We start from the raw sequence: 23689 nt of genomic DNA, 5'->3' as shown, positions 1-23689 counted from the left end.
TCGGGTTCAGTGACTTGTTTGCGGATACGTTCCTGCACAGTGGGTGACCAAAACTTATTCAAGAAGGCGCGTTCGAACTGCTCGTATGTTACACATCTGTCGCTTTCATGGTAAGCCCAGACAGCAGCGTCCCCTTGAATGTAATCCACAACGTACGCAATGCGTTTGTGGTCGCTCCACGAACGTGGGAATGCGTTCCTAAAAGCTTTTAAGAAGATGACAGGGTGTACAGTGTTTTTGCCTGGTATAAAAGGTTGGAATTTACGGTGCTTGAATAGACTTTCTTCTTCTTTGTTACGTGTTCGTCTGTTTCTTTCCGTGTAATCATTGAATTCTTCCCTGTGTGTACATGGTTCTTCATCAGAATAATTGTATTGTATTTCAGGTGATGGGTATCTGTTGCTATGCGTGTCAGTGTATTGTGTATTTGAGTGTGGAAATTCGTGTGTGTACATGTGTTCATTTCCGAATCGAGATTTTCTTCTGTGTGTGTAAAAATGTGTAGTGGGTGTACTATTCTGTTGTGCTTGGCATTGAGTTGTCTTTGTTTGCATATCGTCATCGATTACTTGTCTATTGTTGTTCATGTATTCCACTACAGAATCGTGCACAATATGTGGCAATTTGTTTTGTATACATTCTTCAAAAATTTCGTCTTTGTGTGCCGTCCATTCTTTAAATTGTGAATTAATGCGAGACAAACGGGGTTCAGCCTCTATCTGTATTGTTGTGTGAATCTGTTTGTGGATGTCAGCTACGTTTGTTTCTATTGTATTCACCTTTAAATTAATTTCGTCACATGCGTGCGTGTTTGATTCTAGTTTGCAATTAATAGTTTCACAGGTTTTTGTCAAGTCATTGATGTGGTTGGCATTGTCGCTTTGTCGTAATTCTAAATTTTCGAATTTTTTCGTAAGATCGTCGACCTGTTTGGAAAGACGTGCGTTAATTTCATCTACCTTTTGAGTCAGTGTGGCGAAGTCTGATTTTATGTCATTTCTGAAGGCTGCATTGTCTGTCATTAATTGTGAGAATTTTTCGTCATTGTCTTGCTTAATATTGGATATGCCTTCCAAAATTGAATTCAGTATAGCACCAAAATTTTGATTGCAAAATGAGCTTGCCCCCGCCGCGTCATTAGACGTGACGTGGTCTCTCAGGTTTGGTTCTGAATTGCTCCTCTCGGCGTTTATTTGTGTCTGTAGCGGATTATTTTGATGTGTTTGCGTGTCTGTATTAATTTCTGTGTCTGAATGTGTGTGTATCCATGTTTGCATTACTTGATTGTTGTTCCATTGTGTACTGGTGTCGAGTTTTTACCATATCGTGAATAAATTGTGTGCAAGAAAAAAATCGTTTAAACGCGTAGTGTGAAAATGTACTGCCTATGTGTGTGTTTAAATGACTGAGAATGATTGAGAGATGACTTTAAAGATCGAAAGTAGCATACGTGTTAATGGTGACTAGCCATGTTGCTTGAATCTTGTACAATGTCGGCCATATTGTGCAATGTAACTTGCGTATTGTTGGATCGGAATGTAATCGTCTGAATAATGAGATTTCGCGGAATTTGGAAAAAATTACTGAATGGAAACTGAATACTGAATTTAATGCTGAGAAAAATAATTTTGAATGAAAAATGTGCTTGGAATCAATTGTGGATGCGCGAGTGCTGCGTCTTACCGTACATATCGTCTTGATGAGAAGATTGCATTTCCAGTCCAAATTGTCTCCAGATTTTATTCGTTTTCTTCAATATTCTCGTCACATAGGTTGTTACCGGTCAGGATGTACATGAAAAAGAACAATTAGTTGTAGTACAGATACAATAATGAGTCCTGGCACATAGTCGCCAGTGTAACAAATAAAAAATATTAAAATAAAATAATAATAAAATATAATAATAATAATTTGTAATAATAATAATTGTTAGTTTGGATAAGTAATTGAGGGATTAAAATTTTACGCCGTGAATTTATCGAGCTTCGCACGTCCGAAGATGTACGGAACGTAGCCAGGGCTCATTATGTATTTTTTTTTGTAGACAGAGTCTGATATCTGACCTCAGCTTCAATCATGAAGATGGAGTGACTAAAACTACTAAAACAAAGCAAAGCATAAGATTAAATAAACATATATTCATTTCAACACATACATTACGATATAAATTACACTTACGTAAAATTCTAGATAAGTAATGGCAGATCATTCACAAATGAGAGCGACTTATTAATTCTGCGCCTCTTTTCTGCTAATAAATATCAATATGGCTAACTGTGGAGCCGCACAAAATATTAAATCCTTCTAGGACAACGAATGACATGAGAGTGTTGATGCCTACTCGCTGTGACAAGAGAGCGGTGTTAATTGCTTTATTTTGCATTCTCTTGTCTTAAAAAATCGATACATATAATCTAAGTTAACTAACTTAAATATTATCTGTGCTCTAGTGCAAATGGTTCCTTAAAGCTACTAAATTTTAATCCGAGGAGCAATGAAAACACAAGCTATTCCCTGTCATCTTGCAATGACATCCAATGATGGATTCACATTTATTTTAAATGAATTATCAATGTCTTCTTGTTCTTTGTGTCTTATTCTTCTCTGCTTGCTGCTGGCGCGCAAGACTGTGCTAAGACCAGTATTAGACTGTCATATTTCTTTGACAAAGAAATATCAAATATTCGTCAAATTTTTTTGACAAAGATCGTGGCGCTAAAAAGAGGATTACACTGTAATTTTTCGTCAAATTTCAAGATGGCGGACGGAAACATTATGCGCTGCAGTTCCTAATACCACAATTGCATTGTGTGTGTATTTGGAAGGAAAGCGGTAGAGAAAGAGTTGAATGAAGCCCTATGTATTACGTCTACATAGTAAAAGACTTCAGCAAATTTTGTTACGAGAGCTGCAAGAGGAGGAATTCAAGTCTTAACATATAAATTACTTACGAATGGGTGAGAGTATTTCAGTATTTGATCAGTAGAGTGGCTTCTCATGTTACAAAACAGAATATTCTTAGAAATGCTACATGTCCAGAAGACCAACTGTGTCACTGCGATTTCTTGATACATGAGCGCTACTCTGGTTTACAACACAGCACATTAATATCAAATTGTAATCAACCAAAATAATGTCAGAAACGTGTGAAGCGATTTATAAACCGATGAAGGTGGAATATGTGAAGGTAAATAAACTTTAGTGCACTTTATGGACTATAAGAACAATTTTTAACTTTAAATAATTTAATTTCTGGAATTAGTGTTCCCACAACGGCAAAATTAATACGAAGTATGAAACAGATAATGCGCTTTTTAATTTGTCGCATCCAGAATCCAAAAACAGACAAAGTAGAAAGGAAAGCTAAGAATTTTTGAGTGTGACCACATCCTCTATTCCGGCTTGCTGCATGTATGTTTCCAGATGTAGAGGTGGATGGCGTAGCTGTGAATGTGGACATGAAGTCGCCTGCAGTATATTACACCTCCCATCAACACACAATTGATAGCATGCATTACGCTCCTTTGCTCCCCCCCCCCCCCTCCCATAGTCCAAGCTAGTTTATTTTAAAAATTCGACGAAGCTAACTTTGAAGCCATGTTTACAAACACACTACAGATACGTCCAACAGCTGTAGCGACGCCAGCGCTCGAAGGTGTTACATTTCACATTGCAGTGAACAGATGTTAACGACTATGACCAAATCTATGGCGAGGCTTTAGATTTGATCTTACTTGACGACATGCCAGTTTTGACAAAGTTTCCTATTACACCATCAAATTTCTTTGACAAATGTTCAACATATCAACTTTGACAAAGGAATGAAATAGTGTAATAGCGGCCCAGGTAGCACTCAGTGAACTCGTGGAAGACATTACACAGGCGTGTATCTACCTGCTGGCGAGAAGCAGAAAAATCTAACGCCAGCTTTTAAAAACTGTATCCACGCTGTAGAAGCCCCAGTCCGCCACGGAAAAGAAACGGGCTTACTGTGCATGCTCATAAGCAGCACAGAATTTCGAGCTGCTGTTGGTTACAAAGCTGGGAGTGATGCATTCTACCGGCGGGTGCATATAAGAAGTTCTAACGTAAAACATTCATTCACAAGTTTACATTGCCCGATCTGATTAAATTAAGTATGGGAGAATTAATTTGATTTTTTTTTTGGGTTGGCTTCACCACCGATTAATTCATGTACTCAGCATCAAAGTTTAAGACTCATTTGGAAAACACTACCCAGAGCAGTGACGCAAGTCTAATAAATAGAACATACATAAGAAACGAAGAATTCAGCATCTGTTGGAACAGAAAATTATCCCATAGTTTGCTGTTCATTGAGGGCTTGGATACAGGCTGGACTAACGATGAAGGAGGGATATTTCATGAATTAACGTCAACTGAGTGTCGATATTTCGTTTCTTCAGAATCATTTCCGTTAGGTATCTGAACTGAAAGACAAAATCAGAAATGCAGAAGGTCGCCCGACTTACTCTGTGCTGCCGGAAGTCGCCATTGATTCGTTGGAAACTGAGGAAAGAGCTTAATTGATTGCATCTATATTGATGTACTCCTCGACGTGTCCCACAAACATCTGCAGAAACGGCCCAATATCCCGACAAGGAAAGTTGGTCGGTCAGTCAAAACGCCTACACATGTTCAATATGTTGATTGGTCGGTGCGAGTGCAGGGGCCGTAACACAACCTTTGGCATTTATTCACATCCATTAGCTTCGCCAGTTCACCTTTCAACCTCTAGCCATGCTGCAGATCAATCTGTCACAACCAAGATTCCAGGGGACTTGGCCGAGGGTGGGTGGCGGGCCTCGCAAAATTTCCTCCACTCCATATGTGGTCACAATTTCAAATGTTTGAAGGAAACCACGAATCCCACCCATAGTCCGGACGCCAAAAATGGCGGAAATGTGAGTCAGTCCTTCCCACAGGTGAGGTGTGGGTGACACCACAGACCACAGCTCGCCTCTACTTCGTGTCGCTGGCTGCCGACACCCTTGTCCCGTGCTTCTGCGAAAACAGAATGAATCACTGTCCCCGGGACCTCCGATCCCTTGTGCTGACAGTTAAGACCTGCCATAAACGACAAAACTCTGACGAATCCGCAGCTAGACAAGGGCAAATTAACAAACGTGTACAGGTACGAAGTTTGTCACTTTCACCTCACTTTGAAGCATACCCTTCTCGTATTGACAGAAAGGCCACTAATACAGATAAAGCAGTTGTGGCTTCAATTTCGACGCTGGTCCATGGAATGGCTTTCAATGGGAGAGACTTACCTACGAAATTCCTCGAAAGGAAATATTGCTCTTAAAACCTGATTACACCAACTTTAGTCGAACTCTCAGCGAAACCTGTAATGACTATTAATGTTACTCAGCTCTCACAGTGCAAAGGTACGGGGACGTGGCGATTTATCCTCATATTTCATCCTGTCATGGTAGTCCCTTAAAATAGATTGGAATCTATAGCCCACGTCGCGCGTAGAAGAACCGGGGAACTTCGATTACGTTTTATTTCGTTGCGCTTCCGTCTGTATTACGGGTAGAATATATATTCCCATCTTTACCTATTCCTAAAAGATACAGCACTGCCATTTTGGTAATTGACAGTACTACTTTGTTTTTACCGTTGATAGTACTTTCCATACTTGTGGAGACTCACGATAAAGTGAGAAATTATAATGGAACTTGCATTAAACATGTGCGGCGAAACAGACAACATCCCGCATCTTGTCAAGCTTTCCGTCAAAAATGTCTCAAAACACGATGAATGCTTAAAGTTAGACAGTTAACCAGTATCCAGTCATAAACTGACACGCTCTAGTCGCCACTTCATAGCTATTCGTGGAAGCTGTTAACAGTCAAAATGTTGCGCATCGTCAGTTACTTGCAGTTATGGGACACCCTTTGCGCCCGTCTTCCAAGACTTGCCAGTTGTGGTTGATCTCAGTGAGCAAATTCTACGAAATTTGACTGCAGAGCTGAACTACGAAGCTTAGTCTCCCGAAGCTGTTATTGCACAAACCGCCAGAAACCCCGAATTAACATTTGTTCTAACAATTTTCATTTAGCTACTAAGAGTATGCTGAAGCATCTAACTTTTCAACTTTATCCAAAATGTAAGTAAAAATTCTTTAAGCGATTAAAGCGGCTCAAAGTTCGCTACACACAGCATGTACTAACATCACGAATTAGCTTTTTCGTAGCGCGACAATAAAAAGTAAGTGCTTTGTAACAACTGCACTGTGCGGGATATCACCAAAGAACGTTCCGTACTTACCAAGACCTGCGCCGTCGGACCGTCAGCCGCAACGAAATACAGACACAGGATGCTCCGCTCGCAGAGCACGGACAGCCGCCTCCGTAGCTGTCGCCCTCGTCTCCATTTCGTTGTCATCTACACGCAAGTCGCCGGGTCGGGGTCAAATAAAATGATTCGCAGCAGGCGACCGAACACCCAGAAATGGAACTACGGTCCAAAACACGCACTTTTCACCGTAAACTGTGGTGCTATTGCTTACACTCCTAAGTGAAAAGAAAGTCTCACGCCACAAAGCCGAAGTGCGGCACTCAATGCTACGAAAGTTAATGGGGTAAGATCATGTGAATGATACCACGTGTAATCTACTCTAGCGCCCTCCGTACCAGCAATCGACACGGATCACTTCTCGATATCAGACTGACTCACAATCTACAAGTCGACAGAGAACTCCCAGGGCAGACTTTCCAGCAATTCGCTGGGCTAGGGAAAACAGTTTCAGTTAACCTATCAAGGAAATTTAATAAACGCGATATTCCACTTCAGCAAGAAAGATGGCAGACTAGCGTCCACTGTAACGTTTCTTTCCTTATTGGTAATTAAAAAGTGAGAGAAATATTCAAATTAATGAATAAATATTCTGCTCATTATTATGAGTTTGCCACAGGAAGGACACGTTACAAATGCGATGCCCCGGTGTGGTTAGTATCCTTACGCGTATAAAATATATATATATATATATATATATATATATATATATATGTATATGTATATAATCCTTTTAATATACTGGACCATTACCATAATTTACCCTTGAGGCCAACGCTGTTACATTCTTTCAATGTATGAGACCCTGGTGTTGGTGAACACTTTCGTCAACCGCTGTTTGAAGGCTCGTTGACTGCAAGACACTGCTGTCGATAATCGACCGGTCTTCGTAAAAACAGGTCTTCAGGTCCGACCTATGGAGAATAATATACTTAAACGGAACAACGCGATAAGCAGTCGTTCATCTTGCTTTCAAATAACGTGATCACAATTTCGTGATACATCTACCTATCGCAGGTGCTGACGGTGTCTTGTAGTGCTATTCGATATTGAAATGGCGAATAGAAGGGACTTCTTAAGATCTGTATCACGATACCACGCCATCTGCAGGGTTTTCGGGCTGACGCCGTTCACAGTGGACACTGAGAAATGTGAGCTACGGAGGACACGTACTGGTACACTGTATGCAGCGGCTGTTCTCGTCGTGAGCCTGGCACTAACAGCGCTTATGATAAACTGGATACAAGCAATGAACGCGATGAAAAAGGATTCCATCACCTTTGTGTGGTCTGTGGCCTATGTGATGACATCGCACGTCACCACGGTGACGGCGGTCGCCGCAGACCTGTTTCGAAACACCCACAAGTACCAGAGGATACTCACTCTGTCTTCCCGGGACAGAAGCATCTCGCAGTGGCGCCATTTCTCCGGCGCGGCGGTGAGGATCTGCTGCAAAGTGGTGTACGCAGGCTCTCTCGCGCTACGTGTAGCTGCTGTGACGTCAGTATATCTGATGGAAGGGACGAAATGGACGTACACGTTATCATTGTTCTCAAGTGGTATTCTACCTACAGCTGTTTGCAGGTATGTGGGGCTCGTTCTTCTTGTGAGGAGTGACTCGCGCCAGGTCAACCAGTGTCTGAGAGCTACAGCCCAAGTGAGATGCCAGCGGCGACCACCTGCAGATCGTTACCGCAAGTTGAGGAGCGTCTACTCCGCCCTGTGCATCCTGTCCCAGGAGGTTCTTTCAGCCCACTAGATAGTCTTAGTCTTATTAATGGTGACTGCACTGTGCAGTAATCTTGGAATGCAGTTGCCGCAGTCTTAACACATCAGCAGGAACAGCTAGTGGCGATACACATGTTGTTTCTGTCTTGGCAGTCGTCACAGGTGTTAATGGTGACAGTGGCCTCGCACGCGCTGTCCGTGGAGACGGCGCAGACAGTTCCTGTCCTCTGCCGGCTACTCCTGTGTTCGACTCTCCGCAGCTCAGAAACGTCAGAGCTACGCCACTTCTGTCGCCTGGTCCGCAGCCAGAGTCCCACTCATCAACTTTACGGCGTCGTTTCCTTGGATTTTCAGATGTTGATTGCCACCTTGACTTCCATTACAACTTGTACTGTGATTCTGTTAACTTTCTGGGAAGCGTTCTGAAAAATAAAAAGCCTGCTAAATATTGTTACAACACTATTGGTGAACAGTGACTCTTCTGCACTAAAATTCTATAACTGTGTTGCTATGATTAAGAACTATTAAGAGTCTGCAGCATTTTAACAGATGAGACCATTCTTCTTCAAAGTGTTTCCTTGTTTAGCATTATACTCGTACAGCACAGCGAAGGGGTGCGAAGATGGACATGTTCAAGTCAATTGTGCAGTGTATCTGGTTACAGTGTCTAGTTTCGCTCAAAACCAACATGAAATCTCCCATAGATTGAAACTGTAGGAAACAAATTAAAATTGCTGCACTTTCCACACTGCGTTACATTTTCACACAATTGGTAATTATTAATAGCACGAGTGAAATGAATTACTTACAAATATAAATCGCATGAATTTGTAATTCTTGAAACACACATGAAGTTATTTCACGTAAAAGAAAGAGAAAAGTTCAGGAACAACAACTGGAATATTTTAGAGGGGACCAAAGCTGTGTTTCGCAGGAGGAGGCGGAAAGTTGACAAAGAGGTTCAGATGCGACACGGAGCCACAGTTACCAACAACGGGACGCGGCGACAGAAGAAGACCAGAAACATTAGCTGACGCGGGTGAATGTAAACGGTGTTTCATCACTGTATTAATTTGGACGTCAAATATGATTTATTGCAGCTGAAAAAGAGTACCGCATCAAAAATTACACTAGTGTCAATCTCGTACGTTAGCGTGACTGCTACTTGCATTGTTGCATAGCGAATCGCGGCACTACAGTCTTGAACACCACGACGGTCTGGAGAAACCATCATAAAACGTAATGAAGCATCAATGAAACGGAATCCATATCGAGATCTTAATCACAGTTATTACTTCCCTTGACACAATCAGATGTGTATCAAGCAACCCGAGTGAATCATTTTACCTTTACACCATATGGACATACATAGTTACTTTCAGCTGCCCAAGTTCTTCAAACAACACTCACATCAAGTCCATCGATAGTAATAGATCTACAATCACACAGACACGGGGCAGAACATGAGTAGAAAACAACATATAACATGAAAGACAAAATGTGCACTGCCTTGGCAGGAAAGACTTTGAACTTTCTACACTCATCATAGACACGGTCAGTATAAGCCGCTGAGCACTAAGATGGTAACCTCACAACACATTATATTCACTTTAACGCTCACAGTATACCCACTCTGGCTCAAATATCGAAAAAACGAAACATCTGTCACATCATATACTCATCTTTACAGACCAGGACACAACAATTGCAAATCATAACTCACTTTTCAGTATACTAGGACAGAACCATCTCGTCATTTGGAACACAGTAGAATCATAAACCGATAACACAAACATCTACAAAATATAAATATATCCACAACATATCAGATCGTGCCCACGCTTATCTTGCATACGAATTACTCGCTATTAAAGACGAATGTTTCTCATTCAAGGGAACTATCATCAAGTAAAATATTTAATAACGACTAAACATAACTGGCATAAATCCTGCTTTATATCATTCACAGCGTGTACTGAACATCACTAGATAGATAATATCCACTCATAATCACACGTCACAGTTTCAGACTCACAACAAACAAAAGAAAATTCCTAAGTAGTATCATCTCATTATATCATACGTTATTCTGATAAACCCAATATCACCACATCAAAATATTCATAACAATGATATGATGAAAATGAACGTTCATCAAAGCAGACCTGACACTCAAACAAGAAACTGCACAGTGCATGCAGAAAATTACTTCATTAATGAATAAAACAAGAATAAGAAAGTGTTACTTATCTATATGACACATGGTAATCACATCTCTAATTAAATCATCATGTGTAAGAGCACTTCATACTGCCTCACTCATCACTCGTCCCCATAATCAAGAAAAGCACTATAAATTGTCTCATCAATAGTACTCCTCAAGAATTTTAAATTCCTCATCACATGTTGCAACTATAATAATAATAGTCATACTGCACAACAGCAAATCTTTCAAATCCAATGGCACCTGGAATATCCAGAAGATAATCCATCCAAGCACTAACCAAGCCTGACATTTTTTAACTTTGTTTAATCTGTGAGATCCAATGTGGGAAGCCCATTGGCTATATCGCCACTCACAAAGAAGAAATTATCAAGACACCTGGGTAATGCCTCAGTCTTGCAAAAAAAAAATCTATGAAACGTGAAAATATACTGAAAAGAGAACACGTGGAATGGTCTCGATAGACAAAGAAACTTAACTGGCACAAAAGTAAAACACTAGATATTTTACACTAGATACCTTAACATCAGAAAATATGGTACCTTCACACTACCACAAAGTAAGATTTGCACTTGACACTATATAAATTCTATATGTTCTAAGACTAGTGTTTAGCTTCTGATTGATACTGAGGCCATTAGAGATAATTATCCAGTAACAGATAGAAGTATGTGCTACATTTCAGGAAAAAATTTCATGTTTTGTTGGTATATCCTTAGTTGGGGCAGCATTCACAAAACCACTCTAAGTGTGAAGTCACTTCTTCTCTCTAAACTTTAGTTTGTTATCTAATTATTTAATAACACAGGCCAACTATGGAAAAACTTTTTTGCTGAAAATACATTATTCTTATGCTTTTAGGGTGGGAAATCCTAATATGATACTTAAAAAAACTGTTATCACCCTCATTTTCTTCATATTTTACAGTTACATTTATAAAGCAAATCGATTTTTTAAACAATTTGACAGCTTTTATATAGTTAAAATAATTTAAAAATGAGGTGTAATGTATGTAGATGACGTTGGTAACACTGCTGGAAATCACTAACTGGGAAAAAAAGGTTGATTCTATTTTTATGTTAACAGATGGTGTTTTGCTTACTGTCAACCTAACCTCACTTTCTTGTTTCCTGTACATGTGCTCAGCACAATGTCTAATTGCAGTTGTAAAAGCTCTGCTGACAGTTGTTGTTATATTTGTGGTGAATTTTGATTAAAAAAACACCAAATAAACATTACAGACTGTGTGAGAAAGGTTTATCTATCATTCTTTGGATCTAAACTTGGTGATCAAGATAAATCTTGGGGGCTGCACAAGGTATGTTATGTGTGTGTTGATGACAGGAGAAAATGGTTCAAAAAGGAGAAAAATGCCTTTATATTTGCTGTTCCTATGACATGGAGGGAGCCAAGAAATCATTCCAATGATTGCTACTTTTGCAGTGTTGATATTACTGGTCATAATTCGAAAAAAAAGAAGGTAATAAGCTACCCTAACCTTCTGTATGCCATCCAACCAGTAGGGCATGGTGCAGATTTTCCAGTTCCTGAACCACCAGATGATTTAAATTCTATTTCAACAGAAGTATCCGATTTAGATGAACCAGGTGGTGATGAATTCCATTGTAATACGGAAAGTCTACAGCCCAAATTGTTTACTGAGACCGAGTGTAACGATTTGGTTAGGGATCTTGGCTTAACGAAAGAAAAAGCCGTATTGCTTGGCTCTTGATTAAAAGAAAAGAACTTTTTGGCAGTTGGTACCAGTATATACATGTATATAGAGAGAGAGCTGCAATTTTCATAGTTTTTTTAAATAAGAATGTCAATTAGCGTATTGCGCAGACATCCATAGTTATTCATTAATTTGGTATTGAGTACAAAACGGAAAACTGGAGGCTGTATATCGATTAATCCAAAACTAGTTTTAAGTCTGTTTTATTACACATTGGTAACATGTATGCATCTATACGTGTTGGAGATTCTATACACATGAAAGAAAGCTATGAAAACCTAGAAATAGTGCTAAATAAAACAGGCTATTCTGCTCATGGTTGGATGATAACAGGCGATCTAAAAGTAATATGTATATTCCTTGGTCAGCAAGGTGGCTTTACCAAATTTTCCCATTTACCATGTAACTTCGAATTTTTATACTATGTAAGAAAAAGTATATTGCTCGAAAACTATAGGTGATACAAAAAAAACTTAGGCTATATTTGGATTCAGCTCATAAAAATCTATAAGGAGCAGCTATCAAAGTAGAAAGAAGTATTTCAAAAAAAGTTTTCGTTGGCCTTGTAATAGTTTCCCTTCAACAAGGCCCATGACAGGCTCTGTGCCAAGTTCATCACGTTCTTCCACTACCATAATGACACCTAACTCCTGTTGTACACTTCCTTTAAATAATTCTAACGTAGTTTCATCTCTCAATGCTGGTTTTACTTATACTGTGTGGTCAGCAGGTGCATCCACCAGTTCCACCTGACACACTGTGAGCTCAGCCACAAACACTGGCTTGCACTGGGCTATCCGAGCTCTGCATACCACTGACAGGCAGTTGGGCTACAGCAGTAGCAAGTTAATCAGCCTCGTATGTTTCCTGAAATACTATTTACTCTATTCACCATTAATACTTCCACTCCCTGCTCAAGATTTCCATGACCAGCTACTTGCTCGTTTACCTGACTTGCAACAGTCTGACTTGAAGCAACTTCTAGCCTATCATGTAACTGAGATTGTTCCATTAATCCATAAACACTATCCTCCCTGTCTTTACAACTAGTCTATGGCCGTTACAATTGCCTAAGATTATCCTCTTCAAATTCTATCAACCTGTTTAGTTCTACCACTTCGTTGTAGACCCATACAGTCTGTTGTTGTAACACGTTTATGTCATCCCCTGTGGAATCTAGAAACTTCCCAGACAAACTTCTGAAAAGGGGTAACCTACGGACTGACGCTGAATCGAATCTACATTCCAACAACAACAAAATACCAATTTACCGCAGGTGCACCTATGGAGTATAATAATAAATCAGAAAGGCCTTAATAGAAGACAGAAGCATTAGACAGTCAACACTGTGGTCTGAGACACTTCAGGTTTCTGGCATTCATTTGCCCGTGCAACAAGATTTTCATAGCCCAGTATATACTTTCCCTGAGTAAGTAAATTCAATAAAGTTATCAAAGCAAAGTATTTACTACTCTTAAGAAACATGCAAATGATTATAAACTCAACTGCGCTCAAATCATACTTCGCATCAGCATGAGAGGGGAGGGGGAGGGGCGAGAGGGTTGAAGAAGGGTGGGGACTGATCGACTCCCCGCTCTACTAAGCTACAGCTTCTCACCACTGCCAAGTACAATGATGAAATTGGCGATCGAACCTACTCTTACTATTCCATTGGAATGAAACTGACTGTGGCAACAGCCCACGGAAACCCAGTGATGACTTTCGTTGCAGGTACTAAAAACACCAATTAGAAACAGATATACTCCAGATTCTTATGAATGGTCATTGGAACAGAAATCTTCACGCAATTAGAGTTGAAACGTTTAGACTAATATTCTACACAATTAGGCACATTTAATCCACTGCAATATATCATACAATTAGCAGAATAAACGTTTTGCACGCAACACTTCAATATAGGTCTGCACGCAGCAGAAACAAACACTAAATCTATGCGGAATTACAAAGATAAAGTCCAGAAAACTTTTTAAAATTAAGTTAGTATTGAGTCGACAAGATCAGAAAATACGATACAACGTCAGTAGTGTCATTCAACAAGTTTCACCTACCGAAACATCACTATCTAACAGAAACTTCGCCTGCTGGTATCATTAACTTCTATAATCCTGAAAAAATTCCTTAAGTAATGCACCGTTCCAAAATATCACTCTTCAGCAAAACATTCAAAATCACCTTAAATCCCTAAAATGTGTGTGATTTTCCTGGATTCCTAAGGGACCAAATTGCTGAGGTCATCGGTCCCTAGACATACACACTACTTAAACAACTTTGCTTAAGGACAACACACACACCCATGCCCGAGGGAGGACTCGAACCTCCGGCGGGACCAGCCGCAAAGTCCGTGACATGATGCTTCTGACCGTGCGGCCATTCCACGCGTCCTTAAATCCCACAAACCCGATAGAGAATCTGTATGGGAACTACTGAACAAGCAACTCACGTCTGACCAGTCAGTCTAACTGCAAGTTCCTCTTGCAGTACAGCAAACGAACACAAGTAGGAAGCCTAAAAATATTGCAGTACACACTTATTATTTCAGTTCTATTATCCACAACCATGGTTTCATGAAATCTACCGAACCTATTAATATGTCAGGCTTCATAAGTAATGATTTATCTACACACAAAAATATGGCACCACAAAAGAACAGTACAGTAGTTTCGTTTAGCAATAAGCAATGTAATTGCACTTCGCCACATGTGAATGTAACATTCCTCTTTGTGTGTACTCAACGGACTCCATTAACAGCGTGAGAACTGGACTGCATATACGTGTGTATTAGTTATTGTGTCAGTATTTAACAAGCGGTACAGAAAAAGAAAAGAATCACTGTCATGAGAAGTTGTGTATGGTTAGAATTAAGATGCATGACTGTAACAGTTATTCACTCGCGTGTATTTCAAAATATATAAATTACTTTTCACTAACGGAGACGATCTTAAAATTAAGTTTAAAGATCGAGTGAAAAAAGAACGTACCGTCACATTTTCAAATACGCATTGTATCGAATAAAACGGACACATGCTATGAGATTTTTCACAGAAATTGTTGTTCTTGTAGGTAAAGAACCCCTATATTTCCGAATATTATTACACATGTTTAGTCGGTTAGACTGTTGTTTAGCGAGTAGATGGGCACGTACGCTGGAGCTTGCAATCTTCGGAATATTATTTCGAATTCGTTGTACGATGAAAAAGAAATGAATAAAAATGTTAATCGTTACTTCGGCGAACTTGTGACACGAAATGTTGTTGTCTTCAGTCCTGAGACTGGTTTGATGCAGCTCTCCATGCTACTCCATCCTGTGCAAGCTACTTCATCTCTCAGTACCTACTGCAATCTACATCCTTCTGAATCTGCTTAGTGTATTCATCTCTTGGTCTCATGAACAATTCCTGTGTGTGGAGCAAGACCCGGTGAATGACGACAATCAGCAACTGTGTATCGTCATTCAGCGCTTCCTGCACCACAAAGAGATTGTCCATCAATATGGCTGTAGGTATGAAGACCATCACGTGATGATCTAGACTGGTCGCCTTCCAATAAACGTGCCTTGCGATCTAGACTGTTATTATTAATTCCAACGATTATATTTCGTTCGCTGATTTCACCGGTGATGTTTCCAAAAATACACTCCTGGAAATGGAAAAAAGAACACATTGACACCGGTGTGTCAGACCCACCATACTTGCTCCGGACACTGCGAGCGGGCTGTACAAGCAATGATCACACCCACGGCACAGCGGACACACCAGGAACCGCGGTGTTGGCCGTCGAATGGCGCTAGCTGCGCAGCATTTGTGCACCGCCGCCGTCAGTGTCAGCCAGTTTGCCGTGGCATACGGAGCTCCATCGCAGTCTTTAACACTGGTAGCATGCCGCGACAGCGTGGACGTGAACCGTATGTGCAGTTGACGGACTTTGAGCGAGGGCATATAGTGGGCATGCGGGAGGCCGGGTGGACGTACCGCCGAATTGCTCAACACGTGGGGCGTGAGGTCTTCACAGTACATCGATGTTGTCGCCAGTGGTCGGCGGAAGGTGCACGTGCCCATCGACCTGGGACCGGACCGCAGCGACGCACGGATGCACGCCAAGACCGTAGGATCCTACGCAGTGCCGTAGGGGACCGCACCGCCACTTCCCAGCAAATTAGGGACACTGTTGCTCCTGGGGTATCGGCGAGGACCATTCGCAACCGTCTCCATGAAGCTGGGCTACGGTCCCGCACACCATTAGGCCGTCTTCCGCTCACGCCCCAACATCGTGCAGCCCGCCTCCAGTGGTGTCGCGACAGGCGTGAATGGAGGGACGAATGGAGACGTGTCGTCTTCAGCGATGAGAGTTGCTTCTGCCTTGGTGCCAATGATGGTCGTATGCGTGTTTGGCGCCGTGCAGGTGAGCGCCACAATCAGGACTGCATACGACCGAGGCACACAGGGCCAACACCCGGCATCATGGTGTGGGGAGCAATCTCCTACACTGGCCGTACACCACTGGTGATCGTCGAGGGGACACTGAATAGTGCACGGTACATCCAAACCGTCATCGAACCCATCGTTCTACCATTCCTAGACCGGCAAGGGAACTTGCTGTTCCAACAGGACAATGCACGTCCGCATGTATCCCGTGCCACCCAACGTGCTCTAGAAGGTGTAAGTCAACTACCCTGGCCAGCAAGATCTCCGGATCTGTCCCCCATTGAGCATGTTTGGGACTGGATGAAGCGTCGTCTCACGCGGTCTGCACGTCCAGCACGAACGCTGGTCCAACTGAGGCGCCAGGTGGAAATGGCATGGCAAGCCGTTCCACAGGACTACATCCAGCATCTCTACGATCGTCTCCATGGGAGAATAGCAGCCTGCATTGCTGCGAAAGGTGGATATACACTGTACTAGTGCCGACATTGTGCATGCTCTGTTGCCTGGGTCTGTGTGCCTGTGGTTCTGTCAGTGTGATCATGTGATGTATCTGACCCCAGGAATGTGTCAATAAAGTTTCCCCTTCCTGGGACAATGAATTCACGGTGTTCTTATTTCAATTTCCAAGAGTGTATTTATCTCTAATAAGTTGTGACTATCGTGGATGAATTTGGTTGTCAAAATGGACTACATTCTTAATCTGTGACATAATCACTGTTTGCAATTAAAAAAAAAAAGTTAGCGATACATCTGGAAATAAAAATATGTCACTTTAAATGGTTTACTTGTTATTTCTCTTCCGCATGACCGTACGAGCGAGGAAGATTGGTGTTTAACGCCCTGTCGATAGTGGAGTCATCAGAGATGTGGTGCGAGGTCGTACTAGGACAGGACAGGGGAACAAAACCGGCCACGGCCTTTCAGAAGGAACATCGCAGTCACAGAGATGCCCAGACGAACATTTTGACCGTCGTCTTACCGACTGCGAATCCAGTGCCCTGACCGCTGTGCAGCCTTGCTCACTCACACTGATGGGCCGTCAAAACAGGCTGACCAGATTTCCAAAGTCAAAATATGGAACCCAAATTAAAAGCTGAAATGAATGGACAGTTTGTGTATATTAGATTTATGTCAACCACTTGGTTTATGGAACAACTACACTGATCATCGAACAAAATACCTTGCATTACTAATTGAGTAAGTACTTTACTGTTATATTGTTGCGACATGCAAACACAGTATATCACTTTAATATAACTATTTAACTAGGTTAGAAAATTAACTACATAGAATACCTATTTTGTCCTCGCAATTGGCCTGGAAGATCCGCCATAGATAGTTTCTGGAAATGTTTCTTTGTTATATTTTGCAGAAGAATGTATGTTATTCAGGAATTTGATACATTTTAAAACAGAATTTTATAAAAATCAGCACATGAATAATCTTGAAAATGTATCTTACTTATGTGATGTTAAGGCTTTCCCAGTGTACTGATTGTTCCATAAAAACACGGGGAACTACCGGATACCAGTAACTTCATGCCACAATATTTCGGCGCGAGTCTTCCGGCCATCTTCAGGTGAGTACCATTGTAGTAATACTGGTGAGTACGCGCTGAGCTCCGCTATAAAAGTCATTCTGAGGTGACATTGCGCATGCGCTGCTCGGCGTGTGCATTCATAACAACTCCGTCCGCTGCGCCTCGCGCCCTCCACGGAGAAAGCTTGGCGTATCGATATCAGGTCGATTTTCATCTTTATGCAGATAACTAGGTCGACTACGAAGTTTCTCTATAACAGAATTCCAAGCAGAGTTTAGCTGATAACCTCTATCTCGATTGATGAGAGTCTGGTTGTCAGATAATCTTATTTCCACAGATTCATTGATAATCGAGCTCCAAAAGTTTGATGTATGGGCCAAAATTTTTGTGTCTTTGTAATTCATGGAATGGTCTGTGGAAATACAATGTTCGGCGATTGCGGACTTGGTGCGTTGGGGAAGGCGTGTATGCCGTTGGTGTTCAACAATGCGTTCCTGCACAGTTGATGTTGTTTGCCCCGTATATGATTTGCGGCATTCATACGGAACTTTTTAAACACCTGATTTACGCAGGGCAATGTCGTCTTTAACGGATCCCACCAATGATGAAATTTTGGAACGAGGGCGAAAGATGACTCTCACTTCATACTTTCTCAATATTCTGCCTACCTGTGAAGAAATATTCCCAATAAACGGTAGATAAGCAGTCGACCTGAAGGCCTCTTCCTCTTCCTTGTTCCGTCATTTGTAGGTCTGCAACACTCTGCAAGAATTTTTATGTCACAGGAACTCCATACATGAGAACATAAAGTTTACCATGGAAATAGAGAAAGATGGTGGTCTGCCATTTTTAGACGTCTTGGTGCGACGGAAGAGTGATGGCACACTTGGTCACTCGGTGTACACAAAGCCCACTCATACAGACCTGTATCTACAAGCTACTAGTTGCCACCATGCAGCACAAACAATGGGCATTCTCAAAACCATGATCCACCGTGCCCATACCATCTCTGACGCCGACAGTCTTCAAGCGGAACTGGAACACCTGCAAAAAATATTTCTGAAGAATGGCTTTTCACCTAGGCAAGTGAACAGAGTGATACAGACGTACGAACGACGGAACAAGGAAGAGGAAGAGGCCTTCAGGTCGACTGCTTATCTACTATTAATAGGGGAATATTTCTTCACAGATAGGCACAATATTGAGAAAGTATCAAGTGAGAGTCATCTTTCGTCCTCCTTCCAAAATTTCATCACTGGTGGGATCCGTTAAAGACAACGTGGGCCTGCGTAAATCAGCTGTTTACAAAATTCCGTGTGAATGCGGCAAACAACACGGACTGTGCAGGAACGCATTGTGGAACACCAACGGCATACTCGCCTTCTCCAACCCACCAAGTCCGCAATCGCCGAACATTGTATTTCCAGAGACCATTCCATGAATTACAAAAATTTTGGCCCTTAGATCAAACTTTGGGAGCTCGATTATCAATGAATCTGTGGAAATAAGATTGACTGACAACGAGACTCTCATCAATCGAGATAGCGGTTATCAGCTAAACTCTGCTTGGAATCCTGTTATAGAGAAACTTCGCAGTCGGCGTAGTTAGCTGCATAAAGATGAAAATCGACCTGATATCGATACGCCAGGCTTTCATCGTGGAGGGCGCGAGGCGCAGCGGACGGAGCCGTTATGAACGCGCACGCTGAGCAGCGCATGCGCAATGTCACCTCAGTATGGCTTTAAATAGCGGAGCTCAACGCGTACTCGCCAGTACTACAGTAGTATTCACCTGAGGATGGCCAGAAGACTCTGCGCCGTAATATCGTGGCCGGGCGTTACTGAAATCCGGTAGCTTTCCCGTGTTTTTATGGAGCTATCTTACTTATAGTTATTTTCTTGCCAGTTTCCTCACTAAACCTCTTCTTTTGTCCGGTTCACCAAGTATTTGCGATCGAGAACACCATTTATGTAGTAGCGTTAGTGCCAGGTAGAGCTAGGAGAATTTCAGTAACGAGCTGGAAACTTCTGCAGCAGTTATGTTGAGATGCAAGGAAGTTGAAGATGAGAGACCTCTTTCAGTGGGTATGACCACATTTGTTCTTCATTTGGTTATGCTGCTCATTTCGTAATAACACATTATTTCAAAATATACAGGACGGTTAATCAAAAACGGGACAACATACATCCCTTATGTATTTTGTGGCGCCAAAGGGACTCTCAAGCTAAACATGGGACGATCCCGTAAAATACGGCACGTGTGGTCAACGTACATTAAAGGCAGTGCTGTACTGGAGAGCGATGAAACAGTGCGGCGCAGTAAGTGTCCGGTCTGACGTCAGACCTTTTCCCAGCCGTCGAAGAAAGTGTCGAGCACAGGATGGGCTGCACGGTCCACATCAGCTGGACTGTGGGTCGCTGATATATCATAGAGATCGCTGTCTAGAGCATCCTGATGGCAAAGATCGCTACCGAATTTTGTGGATTATGGCTACCTGTAAATCAAGTAGTGTGCAAAAAGCCACTCGGTAATTCAGTGATGGACAACACAAACCGGTTTGTTTCAGGCGCCTCCTGGAACCACATCATACTTTGGAGAAAGGAAGCCGCAGCGAACAACGTGTAACTCTGCTTCCTGTGCTTAGTGGACCATTATAAGCGCAGGGACATCGCTGCCGTGTTGGTAAGTGGTCACCTGGAGCGATAAATATGCGTTTCTACAGTGCCACATCTCGTTTTCAACCGAGACGCCAAGAAGGAGAGATTCATTAGCTTCATTATGAACCACCACAGACTATGTGTGCAGGGGCTTGGGGGTTGAAATAAACTTACTGTTTAATTTCTAAACACAGCCAACCACACTGTTCAAGTTTGCAAATTGCCATTGATGTACCGTCTGTAATCAACAAGGCTTCTTGTTGTCTTCTTTGTCTCATACACGATGCCATTTGTAGTTTCTACTGCAATTATGTTTACGCGGTGACCACAACCTGGGCACAGTCGCGCCGCTATATTTCTTTGTCATTACATTAAGTTACGAAAGACAGTGTCCAACTGTAAGATATCACTCTGGCATTAAAGCCTTTGAGTAAATGTGCGTACGAGGCTCATTACATGAATACAGATAAAGTATATGATGGAATGACACCTAGAATTCTGGTACATCACACTAATGGTTGTTGTTTTCTATTGCATCGTGGAGCTCAAGTCAACAAGCGGCCCCGCATTGATTCTCAATACGGTGGAAGGCGAATAAATGACAGTCGCCTTTAATCATATAATCTTCATCCACCATCACAGTTTAATTTTTTATGCATTTATGATGCACCATCTTTTGTCGTTCGTTCACAACACGCAGAGCCAACTGCCGCAGTACTTCTGTGTCAATTTTAGCGATCACAGCAGCCGTGTAGCGCTTGTTAAGCATTCAGAACAGGATCTGTGAACTCTCGGTAGAAAGGTTAGTGCTTGCTGGGCCAAATGATGTACAAAGCTAATCAGTGTTTGTGTAGCACGAAATTCTGAATGGGAGAAATGAAACTACGAATCGCTGCGCCTCGAAAAAGTTTTGGGCGGGAAAAATAGTTTGTTTTAAGTTTCAGCCAGCCGTAGCCAGATAGTTGTGATGAGCACAGCCGGTGTGCTCAAGAAGTGAACCACTGGGCAGTACTGTTGACACTGCGAACAGATGAGCTTTGCGGCACCTCCCACGGCTGAGGCACGCGGAACCGCCGACACTGTAACACAGTAGTGTGGTCCAGAGTGTAGTGAGCAGCCCAGCTGTGCTTCATTCCCCAACCCCCTTAACCCCCTCCCACCCTTATTTCCCAATAAATTGCAGAAAAGTATTGAGCGGACGATTTGGATGGGATTCGGTTAATGAAAAGGGGACATACAATTCAAGGTTTATTTCCCCAAAACAATTAATTAATTGTAATAAATTACACTGTGACTTACAAATTACAGTGACACAAACAAATCAAGCTGCTTACAATATGAGGTAATAAAAATTTTATATGCCACAGGTGAACAGAGAAACTTATTTGTGTCGTTTGAATCACTGCCAAACAAAACTGATATATTAACAAATAATCACTGTGCATTAAACTACATACTTTCATCTAATACAGTTAAATTTTACAATGTGAAGCACAAATGAATAATTTACAATTAAATTTTCAGTCCAAGTTACTCCTTCCTATACCTTCTTTAAAAGAGTGATAAAATTTGCAAAAGGTATCTCAATTTAAAATGCCCTAAAACCTTTAACACAACAACACGTACATGACTATCTCAAATAATAAATATATGTACGGCAAAGCCGAAGATTTGCTTCCTTACAGAAAGTTTGATGATTTCAACAGCCCAGACCACATTCAAACTCTAGACAGCATGGGCCGCTTGCCGGTCAAAACATGTTACGACTGCGGCAGCGGGCAAACTTACATAGGTAATAAAAGAACACAGGCCGCCTAGCAATGTTACCAAAATCAGTTTACACGAAGGAGGAAGATGGGGGGGGGACATAATAAATACCATATGCAAGTGCGCTTGCCAAACCTACTACTAAAAACACAGTATAAAAGGATCCCAAATAATGACAAAAGCCGGGATAGGCCTGGCAATACTGCACCTGAGAGTTAGTAGCCAACATAAGGTTGGCAGATACCAAGGTCTGGCATCATCTTAGGGCTAATTGGCACAACAAATAAATAAGAGTAAAAGAACAAGCAAATGACAATGCCGAAGAATTTAAATAGGATTAAAAACACACGGGGCTAAAATCAATTGCTAGAACCTTGGACATCGTCTTAGGCTTAATTGACACTACAAATAAATAAAGGTAAAAGAACAGGCAAATGACAATGCCCAGAAATTTAAATAAAAATAAGTAATCAAAAGGCTAAAAGCAATAGCTAGCAACTTAACAAGCACACATAAAAATATCAGACTGCTGCCACATCAGAAAACGGAGCAGGCGCGCGCGCAGTCCCCAGCAAGTCAGAAAACCAATAACACACACTCCAGCAACCCAGCCAGCCTGACCACAGTAATTTCAACTCAGGATCAGGGCGCGTGAGCACACCGTGTCCACGCAAAACACACACTGCCAAATAATTCCCACCAACAGATACGGCTGCCCCCCGGGCGGGAAAACGGGGACGACGACCTGGTACACACAAGCAGAAAACTCGACACCTAGACTCCGGCCAAAACGGAATCACGCACAAAATATAAACAACATCTGAAATAAGGTGAAACGAACCCCGCCACGCAGACCGGAAAGAGCAAACACACAGAAAGCCTGTCCTGCAGTCCTTACAACTCCTGGGTGCGGAAACCTAAACGATATCGAGGCACCCTTTTCAGAGGCGGAGAACCTCGAGCGATCGCGTGCGGGGATCCATCAGTTGTCCACTACAGCACATCACCAACACGCCCCACCGCCCAACGGCCAAATCAATGAGACCACACCTCCATGCCGGGGGCGGAAGGCAAAATACCACCAGCTCGGTGCGAATCCAACTGCCAAGCCGAGCGCGCGCGGCCCCCCGCGAAAAACACTCCAGAGGGCAGCAGCCGCCTCAGCGCCTGCGTAGGCCGAACCAGACGGAAACAGAAATACTAGTCGCTATCGATAGTGCCGGATACGCAACGCGCCAGAGAAACGGCACAAGTATTAACACAAGGCATCCTGT

This window comes from Schistocerca piceifrons, chromosome X, assembly GCF_021461385.2.
Source record: "Schistocerca piceifrons isolate TAMUIC-IGC-003096 chromosome X, iqSchPice1.1, whole genome shotgun sequence".
Lineage (NCBI taxonomy): Eukaryota > Metazoa > Arthropoda > Insecta > Orthoptera > Acrididae > Schistocerca > Schistocerca piceifrons.
This window is presented reverse-complemented; position numbering follows the sequence as displayed.